Source organism: Lemur catta, chromosome 1 (assembly GCF_020740605.2).
Source record: "Lemur catta isolate mLemCat1 chromosome 1, mLemCat1.pri, whole genome shotgun sequence".
NCBI lineage: Eukaryota > Metazoa > Chordata > Mammalia > Primates > Lemuridae > Lemur > Lemur catta.
Window position 1 is genome coordinate 115642171 of NC_059128.1, and position 16773 is coordinate 115658943.

The window sequence follows — 16773 nt, forward strand, 5'->3', positions numbered from 1 at the left end:
GAATTAGGAAAATATTTAGTTGTCCCAGTTCCTTTTTTTTTTTTTTGGAGACAGAGTCTTGCTCTGTTGCCCTGGGTAGAGTGGTGCAGTGGTGTCAATCATAGCTCACTGCAGCCTCAAATCCAAGGCTCAAACAATCCTCTTGCCTCAGCCTCCCAAGTATCTGGGACTATCGGAGTGTACCATGACACCTGGCTAATTTTTCTATTTTTTGTAGAGATGGGGTCCCATTCTTGCTCAAGCTGGTCTCAAACTCCTGAGCTCAAGCAATCCTCCCACCTTGGCCTCCCAGAGTGCTAGGATTACAGGTGTGAGCCACTGTACCCGGCTGTCCCAGTTCCTTTCAAGCACAGCACAGAAGAGTAGAGAAAGACCTCATGACATAGTTTACTTTTCAGTTGAGAAAAGAGATGATCTGTGATAGGACAATAAAAGCTAGAGTTGATTAATTCCATGATGCAATTCAACAACAGCTCATCTTACATGAGGAAGGCATTAATCACATTTTAGTCACCATACTGGGTGACAGCCAGGTTAATATGGGTTGTGTGGACACTTGCTTGCAGCCCAGTTTCTTGATTCCTTGCCTTGGCAATCGAGAGTATCTTCAAAATTACTTGACTTTTATTTGCTCAAGAGGTGTAGGTTTCCAGAGATGTCCCCAGAAACCTCACATTAAAGACTTATATGTGGTAAAAAAAAATGAAATTGAGCTGAAATGAACAAAGGAAAAAAATTGTTTTAAGACTAATAAATGAATCTGCAGTTTGGTTTTCCTTCAGGTATATTAATGTCTTTACCAGCAAGCTAATTTAGACTGTCACAGCTGTGAATATTCTCTCATGCTTTACTCCCCTACTCAATAGATTGAATTTACGTAAGGTGTGATTTGTATTAGAGGCATCTTTGTTCTACTGGTAGTGACTCTGGTTCAGCATCACAGCTATAATGCCACCACCGAAACCAACTAGATGGGAACTTGTTTCTCTTCTGCATTGTGTAGTGACCAGTCTCACCCGGAACTTTCATGTGGGAATAAGCACCGTCATTTTATCAGGAATTTTAGTATGTATCCTGTCATTCACAGCTGAATATAATATCTCAGCTGATTTTTAATTATGTTTGATTTTGTGTGAATAAAAATAATATATGTTTTTATGGCTACCAAGATTTCTGTACATATTTCTTAGAAATAATTAACTATTTTTTAACAACTTTATACTACCAAATGTTATTCTCATTTTCATTTCCTGACAAGGCATATTAAAATGTCTCATTGCCTGAGACTGCAAACTGGTACAACCTCTGTGGAAAGTAATGTGGAGATACCTCAAAGAGATACAAGTAGAACTACCATTTGATCCAGCACTCTACCCAAAAGAACAAAAGACATTCTATAAAAAAGACAACTGCACTAGAATGTTTATAGCAGCACAATTCACAATTGCAAAGATGTGGCAACAACCCAAGTGCCCACCAATACATGGATTAATAAAATGTGGTATATGTATACCATGGAGTTCTACTGGGCCACAAAAAACAACGGTGATCTAGCACTTCTTTTATTATCCTAGATGGAGCTGGAGCCCATTGTACTAAGTGAAATAACAAAAATGGAAAAACAAGCACCACATGTACTCACCATTAAATTGGTATTAACTGATCAACACTTAAGTGCACATATAGTGATAACATTCATTGGGTGTCGGGCAGATGGGAGGAGGAGGGGATGGGTATATACACATGTAATGGGTGTGGTGCGCACCCTCTCAGGGATGGACATGCTTGAAGCTCTGCCTCAGGTGGGGCCAATTCAATATGTAATGTAAATATCTGTACCCCCATAATATGCTGAAATAAAAAAAAAAATTAAGAAAACAATGTCCCATTGCCATCATGGATCAGATCAGGTTTATATCATGTGAGTTGGTATTGCCATGGGCGTAAAGCTTCAGACTTTTTTTTCCTCCTGGGAATTTTACTTTTCATGCTTATATGCTGACAATTTTTATCTTGATCCCAATCTTACTTTGACTCATAAATACCAAAGGTTAAATCATGCTGTTGTGAGTGCACTATTGTCAAAGATCAGCAGTACCATACTTGCTGTCAAACAGGGTATAATAAATTATAGTAACAAATATGACTGCAGTCCTAACTGATTTGACTGTGGGATATATCAATAAGAGGTTCCTCATTTTTTTTTTTTTTTTAAGAGACAGGGTAAGACCTCTGTCAGTACAGTAGCAGGATAATAGATAATAGTTCACTACAGCCTTGACTTACTGGGCTTAAATGATCTTCCTTCCTCAGCCTCCCAAGTAGCTTAGATTATAGACACATACCACCATGTGCAGCTATTTTTTTTTTTTTTTTGAGCTGGGGTCTGACAGTGTTGGCCAGGTTGGTCTCAGCTAATTCAGAAGTTGAGGCAGGAGGATTGCTTGAGCCCAGGAGTTCAAAGTTATATATATTGAGCTATGATTGTGCCATTGCACTCTAGCCTAGGCGACAGGGCAATACCCTGTCAGACCCTAGAGAAGTAATATATGGCATATACAAAATCTTTTGAACACCTACTTTTATGTTTTTAATAAAAATTAAGCTTAGTTCTCAAGAACTACTGTAATCAGTAAACAATTCAGATGGACACAGAAAGGAGAACTATGGCAACTTGTGAATAAGTGAATGGCAAAAAAGAATCTTTTTGTGATACTCTATATGTAAAAATAAGCTCTCTAATAAGTCTGTTACATAATTTATATAATGTGACCATATATCATGGTTTACCAAAGATAGTTCTTTAAAATGCCTTTATTCCAGTATGTTTTCTAGCAGCCACTTCACCATGGGTATTTATGATTAATAAATATATATATATATGGATATCATTACACATTCAAATTAAGTTTTAAATTTAGTGAGATTTTTAGGAAAGTTCCAATCTCAGCATGTTATTACAATTTTAAGCTGTGCTCATTTCTCCAGTCAGTGTTCACTGAACACCTTTTGTAAAATGAGGTGCAATAAAGATGTCAAAGGTATAATTTGTCATGACAGAATTTCTAATCTATAACATCTATGGAGTCTGTACTTCCTAAAATTCATTCTGTTTTCCATTTTCAATGATACTTTTTTGTAATTCTATTTTTCCTAATTTCAATAATTTTCCTTTATATTTCTTAAATCAGTTTTTGTTCCTTCATGCAATCATTCAGGTACCTCAGTGTCCCTTCTATCTGGCATTCTGAAATTAGACCTCTCTCCTGTTCAGTCTTCCTCACCATCTTCTACTTGAAAAAGTCCTATGCAATTACAGTGGCCAAAGGCCTCTTTAATGGACCTTCCTTATATTTACTCCTTGCCCTGTCCTGAATTTAGTCCCTCCAAAATTTATACTTAGAAACCTTAAACCCCAGTGTGATGGTATTTGGACATGAGGCCTTTAGGAGGTGACATAAGGTAATGGGGGAGGATCCCCATGTTGTGATTGTCACTCTGTTTCTGTGCCACTTGAGGACTCAACTGAGAAGTCATCCACTCACAAGCCAGGAGGGAGGCCTTCATCAAGAACCAACTCGGCTAGATCTTGGACTTCCCAGGCTCCAGATCTATGAGAAATAAATATCTGCTGTTTGAGACACTCATGGTATTTTGTTGTGGAAGCCAGAGCTAAGATGCCCCTGTAGTCTCATTTCCATCATTAATCACGGTGTTCTATGATCACTGCATATGGATCTACCTGAAATGGCCCCAAATCCTCCACTTTTGCTCACCACTCTATCTTTACATGTTATTGATTCTAACTTAAGTACTCTAATATTTGACATGGTACATACAAGCAGGAAATGGGTAACACACTCACTGTAGTAAGAGAAGTTGATGGAGCTAATATTTACCAAAGTACTGATAGTACTATAGGAAGCCCACATGGCTTGGGGAAAATGACCAGGGCAGCAACAGCAGGGAGCTAAAAGCATCACTACTCCTGAAGGAACAACAGGAAGGAGCAGTCACCAGGCCCCAGGGAGACCCTAAGCTTCAGCAGAGGCCAATTCAGCAGGAGCTGTGCCCTGTAGCAGAGGAAAGCAGGACTGCCAACCCCTCAGGACAGCAGGGTGGCAGCCAGGGGAATAAAAACCCTCACTTTTCTCTCTCCCATTTACTCATTTTCTGCTGGCACTTCCTATGAGCTGAACCAATCAGAATCCAGAGGCTGTGGAAGCCTGACTGCTGGGCTATTTGCAGGTCAGCTCTGTGGGGCACAGAGCCAGCTGCAAAAACAGTGGACCTAACCTGTAAATAGGTATCTTGAGCACATGGGTTACTTTATAATTTTTCTCAGAGACCCAGATCAAGTACTGTGTCATTGGAAAATTATGGTATAACTTTTGAAAACTGCCAAGATCCTCAGCTCCCTCCTGTTCCTAGGTGAGGAGACACACGCAAACCTTACCCCAAACCCGAGGTAGGAAAGAGGCCAAAGAGAAAATGACAAATCTAGTTCCTCAGAAATACTTAATAGAGAATTCACAATGGAATTTACATCTTGGGTGCCCACATGATGTATTCCTGTGTCAGTCCTGCAGAAAGTATCCTGTATATAGCAAGCCTTTAGAATACAGAATGTGCACCTAGTCACATCTTGGGACTTTCTGAAACTCGTGACCACTGGGGAGCATAGATACACTTCTTTATGAGGGATTTATCTATGCTACCAGTGTTGCTGCAGAACACTTTGATATGCAGGAGTGAAACATCAGTCATCATGGCAGTTTCACTTTAAGATGGTATCACTTTTATCGTCCAACAGGCTGTTTTCCTACACTCAGCCCCTGGAAACAGGCCCTTCCGATCTCTCATGCCCACCTTTTCTGCAGTAGTCCCTGGGCCTACAGGGAGGGTGCTGAGATTGTATAGTTTTAGTAGTATGTTGGCTCCATTGGATGTAGGTGCTGCAGCCATAGTTAAGATGAAAACAGAACAGTAAATAACATGTAAGGGTTACCTCTCAAATGGAGAGGTTTCATTCACTTGGTGGGTATCAGGGCAATAGACACAGCCAAGTTGGTTATAGCAAGGCAGTATTATTACTTGGCCCAAGTAAGGATCATACTGCAGATAGTTCCCAAAGCAGTGTGTCCCCAAACAAGGGAAGGGGGGTAGCCTGGTTTTCTACTCAAAGGGTAGTGAGATCTGACTGGATCTTGCAATGAGGTGATGTGAGGACACGTGGTCTTACTGGGTCCTGCCTTGGGGTGATGCCAGGCCTGGATCTGATTGGATGCTGGATCATGCCACGCATGTCTGCTTCTCAATTCAGTCCCTGCTCCTCAATCTAAGTACTTAAGTTGTGCCCATAGATGCAGGTTTGGTTCATCTGGACATGACCAGGTCATGTGACCTTCAATCTGGAGGTCCATGGCAACTGAAAAACAGCTCACAACTTTGTTACATAAAAGTTGAGCCAGATTGGTCTGGTGTGGGTACATGAGTATAAAACCTAAACCAAGCAGCAGCTTCTGCCACCAGGTTGCCCAGGACCCCCACAAACTATAAGATCAATCAATCACGTGGAAGGTTCAGTCTGAGAGACTAGGCATGTGGTGTTTTCTGTGATTGGATATGGTTTGTTTAGCCCTCCCAAGTCCCATTCAGGTGATTTTCCTACACCCTTTAATAACCAAGTACTAGAAACACTGAATAACCACTATTTCTTCCCATTCAATGGTCATAAAGCAAGGACTCCCAGAATACCATGGGGTTGTGTACAACCATGTCTTTTCTAAAAACATGCAGGAGGATCATTTGGGCCCACAAGTTCAAGGTTAAAGCGAGCTATGGTTACGTTACTGCACTCTATCCTGGGTGACAGCAAGATACTGTCTCTCTATATAGATGTTATACAGGAAAGGTTGTGGGCACCTTTAGTCCCAGCTACTCAAGAGATTGTGGTGGGTAGATTGGGTAAGCCCAGGAGGTTGAGTCCTACTCGGGCAATATATGTAGTGAGATACCTCTAAATATATGAAATTTATATATATGTCAGAACAACCTGTTCCTTCCTACTAAAAACCAAATACCTCCCTGGTGTGCTGCCTCACACCTGTAATCCTAGCACTCCGGGAGGCTGAGGTGGGAGGATCACTTGAGGTCAGGAGTTTGAGACCAGCAAGAGTGAGACCTTGTCTCTACTGAAAATAGAAAAACTTAGCCAGGCGTGCTGGTGCACTCCTGTAGTCCCAGCTATTCAGGAAGCTGAGGCGGGAGGATTGCTTGAGCCCATGAGTTTGAGGCTGCTGTGAGCTAGGCTGACACCAGGGCACTCTAGGCCGGGTGACAGAGCAAGACTGTCTCAAAAACCAAACAAGCCCTTAAGTTCCTATTCAACAACACCTTATGAGAGATGGCAACACTACATATTTTATGCAATTCACGTGCACAATGAATTTTATCTCTAATCTCTTTTCACTGCCTCAGTCTCCTGAATAGGTAGGACTACAAGTATGCGCCACATTTTCACACAACATCTTGGATTACATAAAGTGACCAAACTTATGAATTATCGGTATTCCTGAGGGGGAAGAGATATCAAAAATGTTAGAATACCTATTTAAGGAAATAATTAGTGAAAAGTTCCTAGGACTAGCAAGAGACTTAGACATTCAGATACCGGAGACCTAATGATCCCTAGGCAAAAATATTGCAAAAAGGACTTCACCACAGCATACACAGCATATTATCACCAGAATGACTAAAGTTGAAGTGAAAGCAAGAATATTAAAATTAGCAAGAGAAAAGCGTCTAGTCACCTATAAAGGAAACACTATGAGAGTGACAGCAAATTTCACACCAGAAGCCTTACAGGCCAGAAGAGAATGGGATGGCAATTTCAAAGTGTGAAAGAAAAAACTCTCAGTCAAGAATTTTTTTTTTTTTTTGAGACAGAGTCTCACTCTGTTGCCCAGGTAGAGGGCCGTGGCGTCAGCCTAGCTCACAGCAACCTCAAACTCCTGGGCTCAAGCAATCCTACTGCCTCATCCTCCTGAGTAGCTGGGACTATAGGCATGTGCCACCATGCCTGGCTAATTTTTTCTATATATTTTTAGTTGTCCAGTTAATTTCTTTCTATTTTTAGTAGAGACGGGGTCTCACTCTTGCTCAGGCTGGTCTTGAACTCCTGACCTCGAGCAATCCTCCCGCCTCGGCCTCCCAGAGTGCTATGATTACAGGCATGAGCCACCGTGCCCGGCCTCAGCCAAGAATTTTATATCCTGCCAGAATAAGCTTCATAATTGAAAGCGTAATAAAGTCTTTCCCAGACAAGCATATGCTGAGGGAATTTATTACAACTACACAGGCCCTACTAGAAATGTTCAAAGGAGTGTATACTTGCAGTGTTTTAGGAGAGGAAAAAGGAAAGAAAAAAAAAAAAGGAGTGTGAAACATGGAAATAAAAGGTCAATATTTACCATCACAAAAGCACACAAAAATATACAATTCACAGGTCTTATCGAACAATCACACAAAGGAGGAGGAGAAATGAATTAAATGACAACATGACAGAAATTCAGCAAACTAATAAAGACAAAAAAAGAAAAAGAAACAATTCATAAAACTAAAAATCAACTCACAATGACAAGGACAAAGCCTCACATATCATTAACCTTGAATGTAAATGGATTAAATGCTTTGTTTAACATATATAGATTGGTAGAGTGGATTTTAAAAATGATCCAATTATATTCTACTTAGAAGAAATTCACCTTACCCACAAAGATACATATAGACTGAAAATAAACAGGTAGAAAAAGATACACCACACTCCAACACAAACATTAATACATTTAGAAGGACTTAGAGGAAAATTTACCTGAGGCTTCCCTATCTCTGCTTCTATACTGCGATATAACTCTAAACCTATAACTTGCACTTTTTACTGTTTACGTGAATTAGAAGATATTACAGGAATCGATCTGAGTCCAAAACTTTTTATCCTATGGTGGCCTACTAAAAAACTAAAGGAACTAAAATTCTCTAACCTAGCACAAATTAAAATGAAATCCATAACACCGTCTACATCATACCAGGCTATGTGCACTAAACCATACCCATTAAAGGGAGGTCATAAAGAACTGCAAAGATTCTAGAACTCCTCAAGGAAGATACTAATACAATTGGCATTTCAAATAACTTTAATAGTTCAGTATTGCCTGTCCCAAAACCAAACAGGAGATATAGTTGAACTATTGATTATAGAAATTTAAATAAAGCCTCACTTAAAATGCCAGGAGCATTACCAGATGTGGAAGTCATTAATAAGATCACTAAATATAATGGCAAATACTATGTGACTATGTTCTTTGCCATATCAATAAAGAAAGCCAAGAATATACCACCTTTATGTGGGAAAGCAAGCAATACCAATTTAAAACGTTACCACAAGGATATTTAAATATTCCAGTAATAGCTCACTCTATTTCGTCATCACACATAGACCAATCAAAATACACATCACTAATGATATTATACATAGATGACATTATAATGGTAAACAATGACCAGCAAAAACTTAAACAAGGAAATTCCAATTAATAACACACTTAAGATTGCTGGGACAGACTATTAATATAGACAAAACCACAGGCCCACACACCAATTGCAAATTTGTAGGAGTACAATGAGCACCAGAAGAGAGAGAAATCCTGAACACAGTAATAGATGAAATAAAAGCCCTTAAGGCATTAAAGAAACAGAAAGATTAATAGGTTTATTTGGATACTAGAGGTAGCATATGCCTTAGTTAAACAACATCCTGAAACCATTATATAACTAGGAAATCACAAAACTTCACACAGGGACAAGAAGAAATACAAGCACTTGCAATGCAAAGGCTACACTGTCACATTCCAAACTTGACATTACCCATCTCCAGATCTGCAACCTACGTTGGAAATTCTGATGAGTGATGAATATGGAATTTGGTCATTATGGTGGGGAACCTGTGGCCTCAAGGCCACATGTGGCTCTCCAGATCTCCAAGTGTGGCCCTCCACTGAACCCAAACTTCACAGAACAAAGCCCTTTATTAAAAGGATTTGGTCTATAAAATTTGGATTCAGTCAAAAGGCCAAAACCTGCCCCAAAACCGCAGGTTCCCCTCCCCAGTGGGAACAACAAAATTTCCATACTCTAATAACAAATAGAGCCCACTTGAAAAACACGTGTGGCTTACATATGAAGCCCTCAAACACACTGAGCCTCTGACTGGCAACAATAACATTATAATTAAATGCCATATGCCTCTCCTTCCCTGGATAAAATCGAGTCCTGAACAACTGCCAGGTATCCAAATTGATCCAAAGCTACTCACACGGAAATGGTACATACAAGGTCAAGACTCCAGCTTTTAAGGGCCAACCAGGTCTCCTCACTAAGGAGATTCACAAGACTGTAATAGGCTTGCTGGAATTTATTCCAAAGACAGGGACAATCCATACCAACATAGGAAAATGGGGCCTTCACTGGTCTAATGTCTTGCCTAACATCTAATTTACAGATGGATCAGCCTCTGTGACCCAAGGCCAGACCCAATAGACAGCAGCAGCACTCAGGCCCCAGGACAAAATGACCCTGAAGGAGTCAGGTAAATCACTCTCTGCACAACACACAGAACTGATTGCAGTTGTTCTAGCAGTCACACACTCAGAAAATCAACAGAAAATATATATATTTACAGATTCATGGGCAGCTGCAAACAGCATAGCCCTGTGGTCACACAAATGGAAACAAAATAATTTTATTTATTTTTTGAGACAGGGTCTCTCTCTGTCATCTAGGCTGGAGTGCATTGGCACGATCATAGCTCGCTGCAACCTCAAACTCCTGGGCTTGTAGTAATCCTCCTGCTTCAGCTTCCCAAGTAGCTGGGACAACAAGTGCATGCCATCACACCCGGCTAATTTTCTATTTTTTGTACAGATGGGGGTCTCACTCTTGCTCAGACTGGTCTCAAACTCCTGAACTCAAGCAATCCTCCCGCCTCGGCCTCCCAAAATGCTAGAATTACAGGCATGAGCCACCCAGTCCAGCTGTTAGCACATTCTTTACACAAAATGAACAAAGAAAAATGACTATATTAGACAAGTTTACCAATAAAACATATACAAAACCAAGTTATTTTTCCAATGTGGCCACTTGAAACACCCGAAGACCTTCTAAACTTTTATTTTGAAGATGTAGATAGAGAGCACAACATATAGTTTAAATCAACTGACTGGTGGGAAAAACTAGGAATGAAAATAAATGTGGATAAAGCCACAACAAAGTAAGTAGTCCAAAATCTAGTCTCATTTGACACTCAAGGCAAGTTTCTGCCACCTATGAGCCTATAAAGGATCAAAAACAAATTATTGACTTTTAAGATGTAATGGTGGTACAGGCATTGGTTAAATATTCCCATTTCCAAAGGGAGAAATTGGCCAAAAGAACTGGCAAAAGACCCCATGAAAGTCTGAAACCCAGCAGGAAAGACATTAAATCTTAAAGGATCAAAAATGATCTCCTCTGACTCCATGTTTTGCATCCCAGGCAAGCTGGTACAAGGGGAGGGCCCTGAAGCCTTGGGCAGCACTGTCCCTGTGGATTTGCTGGGCACCATCCACACAGCTGCTCTCACAGGTTGGAGCTTTGAATCTGTGACTTTTCCAGGCTGAGGATGCACAACGCCAGTGGCTCTACTATTCTGGGGTCTAGAGGGTGGCGGCCCCCTTCCCACAGTTCCACTAGGCAGTACCCCAGTGGGGACGCCACGTGGGGCTTCTAATGCTACATTCCCCACCAAACCCCGCACTGCCCTGGTAGAGGCTCTCTGCAGGGGGTCCACTCCTGCAGCAGGCTTCTGCCTGGGTACACTGGCTTTCCTATATATCCTTGGAAATCTCAGTGGAAGCTGCCAAGTCTCTATCACTCTTGCAATAATGGGGATCCAATTTCGACATGAGATTCGGAGGGGCCAAACATCCAAACCCTATCACCTAGATTACCAAAGTAACTTTTACTTCTAAATTGCTGAAACTCACAAATTGTAGCTTTCCTTTTCTACTCAGATGCAGAAAAGCATCCGGACTCAAATAGGATGCAACATCACTGCCTTCCAAAAGTGGTGGCCTTGCTGGATCGTGCACACCCTGGATACGGACTCCTGTATCCTCTTGATGCTGCTCCTTGGGCTCTTTGTAAACTTCCATAGTCAAGGATAACAATGTCGAAGTTTTCAGCCATGTCCTGTTCATCTCCCTCATCCTGTGCTTCCAGTGTCCCTTACCTTCCCTGGCCATCCCAACAGTGCCTGCTCACTTTGGGAAATCACATTTGGCGTCAAGTTGATGGCCGTGTTTCTCCTCTGTAGCCAGAACTATCCCTGTGCATTTGGCCTTCAAGGGAGAAGGATGTTGCTGTGGCTGGATTCAGGAGCACCTACCTCTGTATTGCCATCTCCCTCTTCATCCAGGTGATGCTCTAGAAGGTCTGACAGCCAACGATGGCATCTTCACTCATGTAGATACATCATCTGAGTCTGGACATGTCATCTCTACACACAGTGAGGGTTTGGTCACTGATTGCTGCTCTGTCCTGTGGTACCTGGGTTTTGAGTGTAGGGAATTTCAAACAGGCTTTTCTGAAGAGGAGCTTGGTTGGCACCTTCAAGGAAGTGATTGTTCAATGCCACTGTATAATATGTGAAACTAACTTCTGCATGTTCCATTTTATTATACAGTGCTGGTAATAGGACTGTTGACAAATTAGCATCAACAGGATATTATCTGAGCAATAATGTGACTGGACTGGAAATTGTCATCATTTAGGTTTACCTACACACTCCACTTTTTCTGCCTCTTACCGAATAACTATCATATTAGGATGAGTAAGGGAGAATTAAGTTCATATCCTAACAGCATTCAATACACACAAATAACTCATTTCCTTGAATAGCAACCAAAGCACTGGAAACAAACACAAATCCTATATAAAAGTTTTACTGAAAACCCTCTTACTGATACATCCCACAGTCACTTAGGGCTTGTGGTCATATTTATTAATAGAATTTATTACAGCCTCTTTGGCAACATGTGTGGTACTGGTAGTCTTTGGCAACAGGACACCCATAACAGCATGATTTAACTTTTGGGACCATGAAAGAATAAAAAATAATGATCAAGATAAAAATTATAAGGCTATGAGCATGAAAAGTAAAGTTTCCAATAAGAAAAAGATGCCTAAAGTTATATGCGCATGGTAATATTAACTCACATTGTCAAATGAATAACTTGATAACATTATAAACTCAACCTCATCCATGATGGCAATGGAACATTTTAATATATATGCTCAGCAAACGAAAAAGAGAATAACATTTGTTAATATACAAGTGTTTAAAGTTAATAAAGCCAATTATTACAGGCATAACTGACTCATGCCTCTAATCCCCAAGGTTCAGGAGGCTGAGACGTGAGGATCTCTTGAGTCTTGAGGCCAGGAGTTCGAAAACAGCCTGGGCAATATAGTAAAACCCCATCTATATAAACGTGAAAAACATTAGCCTGGCATGGTGTTGTGTACTTGTAGTACCAGGTACTGAGAAGGCTGAGATAAGAGGATTGTTGAACCCAGAAGTTCAAGTCAACCCTGGGCAACACAGTCAGACCCTATCTCTCAAAAAATAAGTAAAAATATGTGACAAAAAAACTAGATATTGATTTTAATCTCATATAATAAAACAAAATTGAAAATGAACTGAGACATTATATTCAGCTGTGAATAATAGGATACACTCCAAATTTCCTGTGAAGAGGAAGGTGCTTATTCTCACATTAAAGTACTGGGTGAAACAAGTCATTGCACAGTGCAAAGGAACAAGGTCCCATCCAGTTGGTACTGCTGGAGGCATTGTAGCTGTCATGCTGACTCAAGAACAGAGTACAAAAGTTCTTGTAATACAAATTATCCCAATACCAATCCATTCAATAGACTAGGATAGGTGAGCAGGAGAGACTATTGCCACTCATAACCGTCTGAATAAGCTCTCTGGTAAACACATTATAATTCCTGAAGGTAAGTCAAAACTGGGGATAGAGATCTATAATGTGGAGCCACCAGGGACTTTTAAAGAAACACACACTTCTGAAAAAAATAATGGTAAAGTGATTCTGAGGATACTCTTGAGATAGGCAAACTAAGGAATTATAGGAAAATGGGGCTGGAAAAAGTGTCCCCACAGCCTGCCTCCCTGTATGGTACCTCCAAAATGTGACTAATCCTCATGTCTGTCTTCAAAATCTCACAGAACAAAAGCTACTGGTGAAATGTATCATGGAATCATCCAACAAAGCTCTAGATTTTATTGTCCTGTCACAGGTCTCTCTTCTAAACTGAAGAGAGGCAATTATATCACAGGTCTTTCTCCACTCTATTTTTCTGTGTTTGAAAGGAACTGAGACAACTGAATGCTGTCCCAGTCCCTTACATTGATTGGATTTCTCTCATATTCATAGCATAACTTTATGTCTTGAACAGACACTGGACTGACTGAAGGTTTTCCCACATTCCTTACATTTATAAGGGTTTCTCTCCAGTGTGAGCCCTTTCATGATTTCGACAGTAAGGGAAACTATGGCTTCCCCACATTCCTTACGTTTGTAGAGTTTTTCTCCAGTGTGACTTCTTTCATGTATTTGAGTGTATGTGGAACTGGTGAAGGCTTTACCAGAAATCTTACATTCATATGGCTTTTCTCCAGTGTGAGTCCTTTCATGTACTCGAATGTCTGTGGAACTAAAGGCTTTACCACATATCTTACATTCATAGCGTTTCTCTCCACTGTGACTCCTTTCATGGTATCAAAAGGAAGAGTAATGACGAAAGGCTTTACCACATATCTTGCATTCATGGGGTTTCTCTCCATTGTGACTCCTTTCATGACATCAAAAGGAAGAATAAGCACAAAGGGCTTTACCACATATCTTACATTCATACGGTTTCTCTCCAGTGTGAATCCTTTCATGATATCGAAAGGAAGAGTAATGACAAAAGGCTTTACCACGATGTTTATATTCATAGCGTTTCTCTCCTCTGTGACTCCTTTTATGTTTTTGAAATGAAGTGGGAGAACAGAAGGCTTCCCCACATATCTTACATTTATAAAGTCCATTTCCAATGTGCCTTTGAACACTTGGCCAAACAGAAAACGCTTTCCCACATTGGTTACATTCATACAGCTTGTATTTAGCGTGAGTCCTTTTATGTCTTCGAAAGGAACTGGAGTAACTGAATGCTTTACCACATATCTTACATTCATATGCTTTCTCTCCAGTGTGAAGTCTTTCATGTACAAGATATGGATTGAGAGAAGCAAAGGCTTTTCCACATAATTCACATTTATAAGGTCCATCCCCACTGTGCATTACCATGTGTCTTTGAAAACTTGTGAGATAAACAAAGGTTTTTCCACATTCCTTAAAATCATAGGGTTTCTCTCTAGTGGAAGGCCATTCACATGTTTGAAAAGAGTAGCGATAACTGAAGTCTTTCTCACGTTGCTTACGTGTGTATGCCTTTTTTCTATATTCCTCATACTCGTATGGTTTGTGTCCAGTGTCAGCTTTGATGTGACTGTTAAGGGTTGAATGACCAATGGAGACTTCTCCACACACACTGCTTTCACAAGGTTTTACTCTAGGAGTTTTCTTGTTCAGCATGTGATCTGGAACCTGGCTGAAGTTTTCTCTACACTCACTACCTTGTTGGCTTTCAAAGAATCTCTCTCCCATAAGAATTCTGTAGAAAATGAGCAGCATTATTAAGGATTTATGATTTTATATTTGTTAGTAAGTATTTCACTTGAATTTTTACCATGATTAAGGAAAGTGTTTGAATGTGAATGGACCACAAGCTTTGGAAGATGGCCCACCCATACCAATTAAAAAAAAACAATATTCACATGAGGTGTCTTCATATGATATCAAATTAACTTTCACAGACATCAAACATCTTTGTCACATTTAAGTATGTGTTTTTAGAGAAAATTTTCTGAGAATAAATACATTTGATGCTGGGGTTATTTGTTTTGTTTGCATGTTTTTAACATTTCCTGACAATGTAAAATTCTCTTGAGAGAAAAGCCTTTGTCTTGAGAATACAAATTACCTTAGATTTCTCCTGGGATTTTTGTACTGATCTTCAATGTTCTGGTCTTTCCATTTTTTCCCTAAAATACAGACCCAGAAAAATAGTCCTAAATTACAAAATCATGAAAAAATTATTACAGTCTATGTTCAAGGTACAATGGAGTCATGACTGATTTATACACCAAAGTATGCCCTGTCTGTATTCCAAATCACAAAACAGCACTGATGAACAAGAAACACTTGTTCTCTAATTCACTAAGTGAAGGAATATTGTCACCCTTACCTATAGCAGCCAGGTTCCTCAAGGTTTCCCACATCACATCGCTGTAGAGATTCTTCTGAGAAGGATCCAACAAAGCCCACTCCTCCCGGGTGAAGCTTACAGCCACATCCTTAAAGGCCACTGAGTCCTGGATTGTCACACATGTGGAGGAGGATGGGTTAGACTCACCATACTAGAAACCTATATTCTTAAGAATTTCACATGGATCTCCAAACATTCACTCCATGATTTCATCATCAGACTCTTATTCTGTGTCTATACTCACTGCCTCCCACCCAGCAATTCTGATGGTAGAATGGAACTGTTGGTAAAGCAACAGCAGAATAGCAAAACGTGTCTTGTTGGTGAATCCAGGGAGAAGGATGTGTTACCTGGGTCACCATTAATGTCTCTTTATACATTGGGTCTGTGGCACCTATCATAACAAAGTGTTGATACTAATTAGTGTGCAGGACAAAGTTAGCATTTTTAATCTTGAGACTGTGAATCCTTGAATATGCTTGTTCACAAAATATAATCTTTGTTCATATTTTAGATGGGACACCACCAACCAAATGGATGACAGAGTCTTAACTTACTGACAGAAAATGCCATAAGCAGAAACTTTTGTGGCATACACTATTGGGGTAGGAAAACCTATATTGTTAAAACTTGAGGGGGCCCAGTCTTAAAAAAGCAAATATGACTTACTAAAATTAAAAATGTCTGTTTATCAGAGGACCTTACCAACAGAGGGGAAAGGCAGCCCACAAAACTACAGAAAATATTGGCAAAGCATGCTTCTGGAAAGGTCTTAATATGGTGAATGTGTTAATATGTCTCCACTACAAAAAAAACCTCAAGCACTACAAATAAATGCTTTGGTGCAGATTTTGGAAAATTGCAACTCATGTCACTGTCCAAAAAAATCTAAGAAGCCCCATGCAGTGCCTCACACCTGTAATCCCTGCACTGTGAAAAGCCATGGCAGGAGGATCACTTGAGGTCAGGAAGTTGAGACTTTTCTGAGCAACATGGCAAGACCCCATCCCTACAAAACACACAAAAAATAGGTGATCATGGTGGTGCATGCCTGTAGTCTTAACCTCACCAGAGGCTGAGGCCAGAGGATTGCTTGAGCCCAGGAGTTCAAGTCTGCATTGAGTTATGATCATGCCACTGCACTCCAGGCTGGGCAACACAGCCAGACCTTGTCTCTTAAAAAAAAGTAAAAGATCTTATATCTCAGCCCCTGTGGAAAACAGTATGGAGGTTCCTCAAAAGAGGGGGCAGAGCAAGATCACAGAAAACCTCCAGTGATCGTCC

The 16773-nt window shown here is 40.3% G+C and overlaps 1 long non-coding RNA gene across 1 annotated transcript; it reads right to left on the bottom strand.

The window, feature by feature from the left end:
* Positions 1-13937: 13937 nt before the first annotated feature.
* On the bottom strand, positions 13938-15590 carry LOC123637068. Its single transcript, XR_006734744.1, has 3 exons — positions 15469-15590; positions 15205-15265; positions 13938-13971 (listed from the first exon to the last, which is right to left on the bottom strand). It is a non-coding gene; the product is annotated as an uncharacterized LOC123637068 (long non-coding RNA).
* Positions 15591-16773: the final 1183 nt, after the last annotated feature.